Raw genomic sequence first — 12,215 nt, 5'->3', positions numbered from 1 at the left:
ACAAAAAACACTCACGAACGCGGTTTGTATCTCTCACACACACCCACATAGGTGGGGGACGTGCACGAAGAGAAGAGTGATACGTCTCCAACGTATCTATAATTTTTTATTGTTCCATGCTATTATATTACCCCTTTTGGATGTTTATGGGCTTTATTTTACACATTTATATCATTTTTGGGACTAACCTACTAACCGGAGGCCCAGCCCATATTGTTGTTTTTTGCCTATTTCAGTATTTCGAAGAAAAGGAATATCAAACGGAGTCCAAACGGAATGAAACCTTCGGGAGCATGATTTTTGGAACGAACATGATCCGGAGAGCTTGGAGTGCAAGTCAAGAAGCAGCCGAGGGCTCCACGAGATAGGAGGTCTCCCCCCCCCCCTTGTAGGGCGTGCCCCCTATCTCGTGGGCCCCTCAGGCGGCCACCAACGTACTTCTTCCTCCTATATATACCTACGTACCCCGAAAACATCCAGGGGCACCACGACACGCAATTTCCACCATCGTAACCTTCTGTATCCGCGAGATCTCATCTTAGAGCCTTCGTCGGCACTCTGCAGGAGGGGGAATCAACCATGGAGGGCTTCTACATCAACATCCTTGCCCCTCCGATGAGTTGTGAGTAGTTTACCACAGACCTACGGGTCCATAGTTATTAGCTAGATGGCTTCTTCTCTCTTTTTGGATCTCAATACAATGTTCTCCCCCTCTCTTGTGGAGATCTATTCGATGTAAACTCTTCTTGCGGTGTGTTTGCCGAGATCCGATGAATTGTGGGTTTATGATCAAGTTTGTCTATGAATAATATTTGAATCTTCTCTAAATTCTTTTATGTATGATTGAGTTATCTTTGCAAGTCTCTTCGAATTATCAGTTTGGTTTGGCCTACTAGATTGGTCTTTCTTGCCATGGGAGAAGTGCTTAGCTTTGGGTTCAATCTTGCGGTGTCCTTACCCAGTGACAGAAAGGGTTGCAAGGCACGTATTGTATTGTTGCCATCGAGGATAAAAAGATGGGGTTTATATCATATTGCTTGAGTTTATCCCTCTACATCATGTCATCTTGCTTAATGCGTTACTCTATTGTTATGAACTTAATACTCTAGATGCATGCTGGATAGCGGTCGATGTGTGGAATAATAGTAGTAGATGCAGGCAGGAGTTGGTCTACTTGTTCTAGACGTGATGCCTATATACATGATCATGCCTAGATAATCTCATAACTATGCGCTTTTCTATCAATTGCTCGACAGTAATTTGTTCACCCACCGTAATACTTATGCTATCTTGAGAGAAGCCTCTAGTGAAACCTATGGCCCCCAGGTCTATCTCTTATCATATTTGCTTTCAATCTACTTTTATTTGCAACTTTACTTTTTGCATCTATATTATGAAATACCAAAAATATATTTATCTTATCATACTATCTTTATTAGATCTCACTTTCGCAAGTGGCCGTGAAGGGATTGACAACCCCTTTATTGCGTTGGTTGCGAGTTCTCAGTTTGTTTGTGTAGGTGCGTGGGACTTTTGAGGAGCCTCCTACTGGATTGATACCTTGGTTCTCAAAAACTAAGGGAAATACTTACGCTACTATTGTTGCATCACCCTCTCCTCTTCGAGGAAAACCAACGCAAGCTCAAGACGTAGCAAAGAGGTGCATGCACAGTGCACGTACCCCTGTCTCTTTCCCAACCACACCCGCGCGGGTACATGGTGGAGCTCATTTCTGTACGAAAAAGGCAGCCCATGTGGTAATTTGGCATGTGTACTAGTTGTCCACTTGGTGGAGGGAGGATCTGTTGGGTAACGTAGGAGAAATTCAAAATTTTCTATGCATCACCAAGATCAATCTATGGAGTAATCTAGCAACGAGGGGGAGGAGAGTGCATCTACATACCCTTGTAGATCGCTAAGCGGAAGCGTTCAAGTGAACGGGGTTGATGGAGTCGTACTCGTCGTGATCCAAATCACCGAAGATCCTAGTGCCGAACGGACGGCACCTCCGCGTTAAACACACGTACATCCCGGGGATGTCTCCTCCTTCTTGATCTAGCAAGGGGAGAGGAGAAGTTGAGGGAGAACTCCGAAAGCACGACGGTGTGGTGGTGGTGGAGCTCGTGGTTCTCCAGCAGGGCTTCGCCAAGCACTACGGAGGAGGAGGAGGTGTTGGAGGAGGGAGAGGGCTGCGCCAAGGGAAGAGTGTCCGGCTGCCCTCTCTCTCCCTCACTATATATAGGGGTAAGGGGGATGGAGGAGGCGCCCTAGGGTTCCCTAGGGAGGGGCAGCGGCCACAGGGGAAACCCTAGATGGGTTTGGGTGCCCCCACCCCCTAGGAAACTTGCCCCCCAAGCCGGGGAAGGGGGGGCTGCCCTGGGGGAGGCGCCCCCACCTCTCCTGGTTACGTGAGAGGGGCTGGGAGGGGCGCACCACCCCTTAGTGGGCTGGTTTGCCCCTTCCCCTTTGGCCCATGAGGCCCTCCAACACTTGCCGGGGCTCCCAAAACACCTTACGGTCAATGCTAGCCATAGCCTGGTACCCCCGGAACACTTCCGGACTCCAATACCCTTCGTCCAATATATCGATCTTCACCGCCGGACCATTCCGGAACTCCTCGTGACGTCCGGGATCACATCCGGGACTCCGAACAACCTTTGGTAACCACATACTATTTCCCATAACAACTCTAGCATCACCGAACCTGAAGTGTGTAGACCCTACGGGTTCGGGAATCATGCAGACATGACCGAGACAACTCTCTGGCCAATAACCAAAACAGCAGGATCTGGATACCCATGTTGGCTCCCACATGTTCCACGATGATCTCATCGGATGAACCACGATGTCGAGGATTCAATCAATCACGTATTCAATTCCCTTTGTCTAGCGGTATAGTACTTGCCCGAGATTCAATCATCGGTATCCCGATACCTTGTTCAATCTCGTTACCGGCAAGTCTCTTTACTTGTTCCATAACACATCATCCCGTGATCAACCCCTTGGTCACATTGTGCACATTATGATGATGTCCTACCGAGTGGGCCCAGAGATACCTCTCCATCACACGGAGTGACAAATCCTAGTCTCAATTCGTGCCAACCCAACAGACACTTTCAGAGATACCCGTAGTGCACCTTTATAGCCACCCAATTACGTCGTGACGTTTGGTACACCCAAAGCATTCCTACGATATCCGGGAGTTGCACAATCTCATGGTCTAAGGAAATGATACTTGACATTAGAAAAGCTTTAGCATACGAACTACATGATCTTTGTGCTAGGCTTAGGATTGGGTCTTGTCCATCACATCATTCTCCTAATGATGTGATCCCGTTATTAATGACATCCAATGTCCATGGTCAGGAAACTGTAACCATCTATTGATCAACGAGCTAGTCAACTAGAGGCTTACTAGGGACATGGTATTGTCTATGTATCCGCACATGTATCTGAGTTTCCTATCAATACAATTATAGCATGGATAATAAACGATTATCATGAACAAGGAAATATAATAATAATAACTAATTTATTATTGCCTCTAGGGCATATTTCCAACAGGATCGTCTACCACGGGTGAACAAACAAATTGCAACTTGACGCGTTATGTTAAATTAAAAAAAGAGGCAAACCATATGGGGCCTACCTTAGAGGCAAGGCTCTATACACTGGAGTACTTTTGATGTGTCCCGTCAACTCGCAGAACAAGGAGAAGCTTGCTTAGTACGTCGTCTCCCCCGCCCACGGGCGCGGTGGCTCGCAGGATGAGGTGAAACTTGCCCCGCCTTACGCCCGCTCCCTCGCCCAAGCGCGCGGTGGCTCGCGGGACGAGGAGAAAAATTTACTACTCCCTCCGTTTACTCCTCGTCCTACTACCTTGGTTATAGAGATTATATCATATTGTTTGCAATATATATGTCCTTTAGTAGATTTCAATATGAACTACTAGTACATACTCCAAACACTGATGTATATAGACGTATTTTAGAGTGTACATTCACTCATTTTGCTCTGTATGTAGTAGCACTCTCCCTCGCCCCTCGACGCTCGCCCACGTGGTGGACGTGCAGCAATTCATTCGGTCTCATATAGCCAGAACGATATATACTGCACTACCATTATTGCTCGACTTCCCGAAGAGGCGAAGAGCCAATCGCAAGGTTAATATTTTGGAGATGCCAAGCGCAAGGTTATAGGAGAACGAGTAGTAGGTGCCGCGTCATTTATAAATATATTTTTTTCTTCAGTGGCACGTATGCAATATGATAGGTTCATATGGAGAGAAAAGGAAACCGCTCCACTATATACATAGTCAGGACGGGCCAGCCTACACGGTTGCTTGCTGGGGTTGCTCTCTTCACACTCGCTCGCACAAAATGACTATGGCCACATCTCTAACATCCCTGCGGATCACGTCTGCTTGGGGAAGGGGTGGATGCTTAGTGTAGATGCGGTGGCCATCGCTGACGGTGAAAACCCACTGTCGGCACATCCCGATCAGGGGTCCCCGCCGTTATCTCTCACAAAGCTGGTGAGGTTGCCTTCGTCCCTTGCTCACTGCCGCGACGTGGGCAGTTGCCGCCTCCCGCCGCCCTCCTCAAGGTTGAGCTATGCCCCTCAGGTACAACTCCCTTTATAGACGGCTTGCGCCACTGCTCCAGCTGCCCACATCACTCCCTGTGGATATTTCTCTACTTCTTTGCCCCGCACATACCTGATACCTCTACTGGCTTCTACGTACTGTATTTGTGATGAGACTATGTCTCATCAACTAGTCCCAGTAATCTTATTCTAATCACGCTTCTTCAATTTCTTTGCCACAGGTATGCTCATCTCAATTTTGGTGAAACTGCACAAAATGATCCGATGGTCAAAAGGTTGCAAACTTCATTTATTAGGAAGCTCGAACGTTGCCAGCAAATTGAAGCCTGGTCAGGGTTCACGGTTCAAGGGCTAGGGACTGCATGGATCATTTTTTTCTTTAGCTGCCTCTATTCCAAAATAAGTGTCAACTTTAGTAGTAGTACAACTTTGTACTAAAGTTTGCACAAAGTTGAGACACTTATTTTGGAACGGAGGGAGTACATATTTGCTATGATCTGTCAATCACTGAGATGCAATAGCATGCATGTTAGTCTGCTTTGTATTTGATGAAATGTTGCAACGGGCAACCTTGGACGCAAGATACATGTAACTGGAGCTGGAAGCTTCATAGCATTGTACAAATTTATCTTGCTGATAAATTACAGTACGTACTAGTACTATACTAGTACTTCCTCCATTCCTAAATATAAGTATTTGTAGAGATTTCACCATGAACCACATGCGGATGTATATAGATGCATTTTAAGTGTAGATTCATTCATTTTGTTCTGTATGTAGTTCACCTAGTGGAATCTCTACAAAGACTTATCTACTAGTAATAGCTAGCCCCCACCACTAGGAATTCTCTATCCTCTCCTAGAGCCACATCATCAAAATTGATGTAGCCGTTAGATGAAGTAAACCAGTCATAATAGCCATCTGATCTAGACGTTGAGAGGATCCGCACTAGGACACATGCAGGCATGCAGAAATACCGTGGCACATGCATGTGCGTGGGTTTTAAATCACATCAACATGTCTGCATGCAAGCATGCACCAGTAGCATGCATGTAAGTGAGCTTTTAAGTCTCATTAACATGTCAAAAAGAAAAATATAATCTCATTATGCAGTAGGAGTTGGCTGATCTTTTTCCTTATGTGGGATGATCTAAATGATGCTGGGAGTTTATTCAGTTTGGCTATCACATTTGTCATGCGGTTATAGATTTTTTTTTAGTTCTATGGAATCAATAATTTTGCGCAGAGAGATATACCGATGTTCTGCGGCAACTCGCGGGGACTCATCTACTAATATTTAGGAACGGAGGGAGTACTATGTAAAGAGTTAGGTGTCGCACGGTGATAGTGTGAGGTGGGCCATGTAATCACTGAGCCTGCCTGTTTTCACTGCTCTTGCACTCCTCCGCTGTAAGAATGGAGAAAATTGTAATCTAGTACCTCCTTTCGCCGAAAGCGTGGGACATTCAGCAGTCCTACCACCTTAGTAATAAAGACCAATGAGTCGTCAAATCACATAGACCCAGCAGTAAGTTGGACAGATGAAGCAACCATCACTCTTGCGCTAGTGAGAGGTCGCATCCGGTCTGCCCGGGCATGAATGCGGCACCGATTCTTTGGAGCGGCGCTGACCGTTTCGGGCGGGAAGGGCGCGCGGGCAATGGAGGGGCTTTGGGTGGGCCAGACTGGTCAGGAGCGGGCGTGGCAGCTGTCCGCATGTCCCTACCGGACACGCCTGGAAACGAGAGGATGCACCGACTCTCGCGGCTAAAATCGTACACTACACACCATCTCTCTGTAGGAGTAGGTCGATCTGTCGCACTCTCTAACACACACATGCTGTTAAACACATACACACACACGCACGCACCTTGGTCCCATTGCACCTTCTAACGTGACTTATTACACCTAGACGGAGGGAGTAGTAAGTATACGAGATGCGGTGGCACACTGACTTAAGTCGAATACAAGTGCCCAAAATTTGTGTGCATGTTATAATAAGGATTCACCTAAAATAGTCTGTGAGCGAACAGAGGGATCAATTGGACAGTGTTACCGAGTAGTAGCGAGATGTGTGAGGTAGTAAGATACACCGTTGGCGCTTTTAATTTTTCTTATTAATTTGTTTGTTTCACCCTCTGACTGGTGGGACCCAACGTACTACGTGGAGAGAGGTAAGGTGACCAAGGCTGCATTATTTGTGGATAGTCTTACCACCAAAGCCACATGACACGATTATGAATGAAATCCTAATGACTCCCAGACACACAAAAAAACAAGGCATGCCTGTCACACGAATGCAGGAATGTATAAAAGGTTATTTTCCTCTCGTTGAACATAACGGGAGGGTTGTGTAGCTGGTTAGCATGTTCGCTCATCAAACTTGAGGTCCCGGGTTCGATAACTACACTTGAGCATAATTTTTGCCAGGATGATTCTTTGACTGGTCAAAATGTTTTCTAGGGTTTGCACGCTTCACACTCTCTCTCCAGTATATATATACACGCTGGAGCCTCAGTGCTTGTAGTTGCTCTCTTCACACTCTCTCGCCCTCTCCAGATCTAAACAAGACTTTCTTGGCCTCTCTCTCTCTCCCCTCACTGCTGCTCAAAGAGCCGGCAGGATCCGTCCGCCGGGAAGGGAAGGAGGCTTAACGCTGTCACTGTCGGCGAGGGAGGGAATCCACTACTGGCGCAGCTATTCACTTTCCACCCAGCGGCGGTGCGGGAGGGCCTCCGACCCCTTCTTCTTTGCCGCCGTCCCGTCGCCCACCGAACCACGCCCCAAGAACCTTAAGGTATATTTTACTTACTCCACATGCATTGCTCTAGCTGCATGTATACCATGAATCTAGGACGTGGTTCAAAGAGGAAAGGAGTGGGGGAAAATAGTGGGAAAAGTTGTATATAGCATGAATTAGGACGTGGTTCAAAGAGCAAATGAAGGGGGAAAGTTGTATAGCATGACTCTAGGACGTGGTTCAAAGAGTAAAGGAATGGGGGGAAGTAGTGGCGAAAGTTGTATCGCATAAATCTAGGACGTGGTTCAAAGAGGAAAGGAAGGGCGAAAGTACTAGTTCAAAAAGGAAAGGAAGGGACAAGGCTGTAGAGTTTGAGCAGGACTAGATTTACTGCGCTCACATAGGGAAAGGTGTCTAAAGATAACAAAACTGGGACCAACACAAATATGCTCCTTGGTTGTTTGTTCTTTGTTGCAACAGACTGTGCATGACCACAGTACATCAGTAGATGCACGTGGTGCTGGTGCGTCCATTGTCCCGTGCAACTCATTAGCTGTTGTTAATCTAAGGCCCTGTTTGGTTAAAAACTCCCTAGTCCCTACCTGCTTGGTTCCAGGGACTAAACATGGACTAGAGGTTATTAAATGACATGCTAAAAGACCATGTTACCCCTAGTAATGAACTAATAGAAACAAGGTGTGATGCGTGGCAGGGGCAACTGTTGGAAAAAGTCCCAAAAAGACTCCCTCGGGGTCTTCTTTATTTAGTCCCAAATGCCCACTTTTAGTCCCTAAAAGTCCCTCCTGTTTGGTTTAGATGTGACTGACATGGAGTTTTTTTAGTCCCTACAGCAAAATGTCCCTGTAAACAAACAGCCTCTAATAATGCCGCTGGAAAATTGATGCAATGCCACAGTTAAAAGCAAATTACATGTTTAATGAATTTTATTGTTAATATAATCTCTATGTTAATATTAATCAATGCCACCATTTGATAAATGCTACTGTCTTGCTTTCTTTCCCATTTATATAAGGTAGATGCTTCTTTTTGTTGGCTTCTGTGTCATCCACCGTTATTGACCACTAATTGTTTCCTTTGCACCTCTGTGTAAACAGGGTTATCTACTTCACCTCGTTGCCATTGTGACCTTTTGTTGCACTGCACAAAACACTTTTGTTTTAAGAGTGTTTTGTGCAGTTCAACCAAAATGTCACACCGACAACGTTGCTTGATTGCTTGATCTTAGTGGAACTGCACAAGAGGAGATCTTACTTCCTATCCGTTAAGGCGAATTTGGTTCAGATCTTCTTCTTGTGAGTTGTTTGAATTCCGCATCATGAGAGGTTAGTACTAGCCTTCTTTCACATGATTCTGCAGTGTACTTTCATATGTTGTGCTACTTGTACGATAATGTTGCTTGATTTTAGTGAACTGCACAAATGGAGACAAAACTTCCAATCTGTATGTGCACTGTAATATCCCATCGAGGTAAGATAAGGATATTTCACAACTGATGGCCTGTATTTTGCCACTTTCATCAGAAAATTAAGTTTAGTACTGTACTTGTGCTCCCTAATTGACATGCCAAATCTTACATTGAAGGCGAAGCTTGTCTGTTATTGAAACAAGTGATGAAGGGGAAGAATAAGTGGAAGAAAAACAAAAATCAACTCCCGGTGCTGTAATGAAGCACTAGAACTGTGATGGCACAAGTAATGATATAGTTTTGCATCTTAATTTATTGCTATGGCTGGAACGAGCAATTGTTTTGCCACTGATTTGATGCCATACGTAATTATCTCTACTTGTGCAAACAGGGATCTTCTTTGAAGATATCATATATTTTAGTGGAACTGCACAAGAAGATGTTGGAAACATTAAACTAATCGAGGAGTATATAGTAAGCATGGCCACCCCCGTAGATAGCAACAGATGGTTCCGGAGAAGTGCTTCATCTGTATGCTCTACACAATCAGCCTCCTGACAAATGTTGGTACTCGCCCACTGATTTCATCCATATGATTGAGCTTTGTCATCTCTATTGGTGTTGTGCTACTGTTTAGATACTGTCATGAAAAAGTGGTATTGTCCTTGAGAAGTGCTTCATCTGTGTTATTCTAAATATTTCCTTTCCTTTTTTCAAGCAAACATGGATGCTAGCATTTAGTACTCCTCTTGTCTTTGCACAACAGGATCATCTTCCTCTGAAGAATAATATGGAGTACGTGAAGTGACTAGTTCCGATTATGCCAGGATGAAGAAGCCATGTCTATCTTCTCATCAGAAGGAGCAGTTGAAGGATGGTTACATTACTCCCCACAAGACCAAACTAACTTCAGCTCAGAAGGACTGACAAATCTCCATTTTTTTGCTGTGATGCGCGAGTACAATGTTGTTCTAGGATTCTTTCTGGTAAGTTCCATTTTTCTAAAAGTGTGCTCTACATGGACCATGTATGTGCCTATTGAAACTGTCAATTCATAGTACAGTTTGCTTTATACTAATCACTTTTTTGTATTTGTGCAAACAGGGGTGCTCAGCTTGATTTCAACGAGAACTGCACAAAATGTTCATGAATACATCGAATCATTCATTTCCACCACAAGACAGGAGATGCCCATAAGTTCAAGTCGTTGCAACATATAAGGGCGAAATCATACAAGCTACGCGCAAATTTGGTTGATTTTGGTGGAACTGCACAAAAAGAATAGCTGGTTTATTTAGCACGAGGTGCCATGTCAATGTCCGAACTGATGGCAAACCCCGCCCATTCCACAATCATAGGCATTTGATATTTTGGAATGGAACAACCTTGTCAAATTTTGCTCATTGATTTTAGCAAGAAATGTGTTTAATATTTTCGAATGGGACGCCCTTTGCTGTCAGCAGCGTCGAACAATTTTTTTTCTTTATTCTTTAGTTGTGAAGTAAATATTGCCTCTGACATGTGAGTCGCTGAGATGCATAATCATCGATTGTTTTGAATGTTCTCTATGAATTGCCAGGCCTGTGTGTTTGAATGCAATGTACAGAAACGCTAAAAAGATGCTCAAACTCTTTGTACTCCTTCTGTTCCTTTTTACTTCGCACATTGTGAAAGTGCATACTTTTTTGTATAAGATTGGTCAAAGTAGAGATACTTTGACTGCAGACAAAACTTGTATGCAGACTAGAAAGGACCGGAGGGAGTATATGTGAAACTGCTGCAAACGTGGTGATCCCCTGGGAATAATGTTAGTACGTATTGTTTTGCATGTTCATCCAATGCCAGTTATACAGGAATTCAAACTAATTGAAATAAATTCATTCATACACGGTCGGATTTCATATAAACATGCCGGATTTCATTACATTTCATACATTCTACAACTAAAAAGGGGTGTTTATGGCCGCACGCATCTCCCAGATGCAGAGGCCGGGGGTCATCCTCCTTTTCTAAAAAAACTAAAAAGGGGTCCGCTGGAGGTATAATTAATTAACCGAAGCTACCCACCTGTGTCTCGCTAAGCCGAACAGAAGCTTCAGTGACTTAACTACAGGTGCAGTTGCATAACTGACATGTGGCCTGTTGGGCCCACATGTCAGTCAGCCAACTGCACCAGCAGTTAAGTAGAAGCAGCGTTTTTCTCCAGCGCAGCTCTCCGACTCCACGTCGCTGCCAAGAAGCTAACCGGCCGTCAATGGTCAACCCACCTAGCTTGGCTTCAACCGGAGGGTAGCAGCGGTGGCCTTACATGGACCCGAGCAGCGGCAACCTACCGTGTTCTACACTTCCTTGTTTTCTGTGTGGCGCGGCCTCATTGGCAGCGGGGCGGGGCCTCGGCGGAGCCGGCGATGTCCTATGTCTCGTTGTCGGCGGGCGGCGCCTTAGCGGAGCGGTGGAAATCCTCCCCCACGTTGCCGGCAGGGTGGGGCCTTGGCTAAGTCGGTGATGTCCTCTGCCTCGTTGTTGGCGGGGTGGGGCCTCGGTGGAGCCGGCGGTGTCCTCTAACTCGTTGTTGGCGCCACGGGGTCTCGGCGGAGCTGGCGGTGTTCTCTGCCTTGTTGTTGGCGCCGCAGGGCCTCGGAGGAGCAGGGCATCATCAATGCCAGCGGAGCGGGGACTCGTCGGAGCCGGCATTATCCTCTGCCTCATCCTCGGTCTTGCCAAACAGCGCCTCGCCCGCTTCATCGCCCTCTTTGCTAGCCTCTTTGTAGGCGGCCGCAGCCTCCGCCACCTGCATGCGGTACCGCCAGCGCTCGAGGCGGCCCTTGCGGGCGGAGCGGTACGAGTCGAGCAGCGCCTTCTGCTCCGCCTACAGGTGCTCCTGGAGGAGATGGTGGTTGTAGGCGGAGTCGGCCTGCGCCTTCCGAAACTGCTCCTCACGCATCTGCCTCACCCTGTCCATATATTGGGCATGGGCCTCGCCGATGGTCATGGTGCATTGCACCGGCGAGGATGGCATGGAGGAGGGGGTTGGCACTGGATCGTCGACTAACATGTTCTCCATTGGGACATCGTCGTCCTCCGGCTGCCTGCCGACCAGCCGGTCGGCAGCAATGGCTTCCATCTCCTTGTGGCCCATCGTCCGCCCGTCCTGAAGAGCGCTGGAGCATGAGGAAGCCATGGTGGGCAGTATTGGTGTGGACAGGAGAAAGGGAACGGATACGGATGACTGCGGCTATGGCCGGCGCAGCAGTTTATATAGCAGCGGTGGGCGGGCGGAGGGACGGATGTGTGGCGCCGGAATAGCAGCCTCGGCAACCGCACATCATGAATGTGTGCGGCAGATGGACGGACGGACGGCACTTGTGTCGTTTGAAGGCGGAGCAATCGCCTGCACCGGGAAGCGGGGCGGCCGGCGCTGACTTTTTTGGGCGGAAAGCGCGC

Source organism: Triticum dicoccoides, chromosome 6B (genome assembly GCF_002162155.2).
Source record: "Triticum dicoccoides isolate Atlit2015 ecotype Zavitan chromosome 6B, WEW_v2.0, whole genome shotgun sequence".
NCBI classification, from domain to species: domain Eukaryota; kingdom Viridiplantae; phylum Streptophyta; class Magnoliopsida; order Poales; family Poaceae; genus Triticum; species Triticum dicoccoides.
This window is presented reverse-complemented; position numbering follows the sequence as displayed.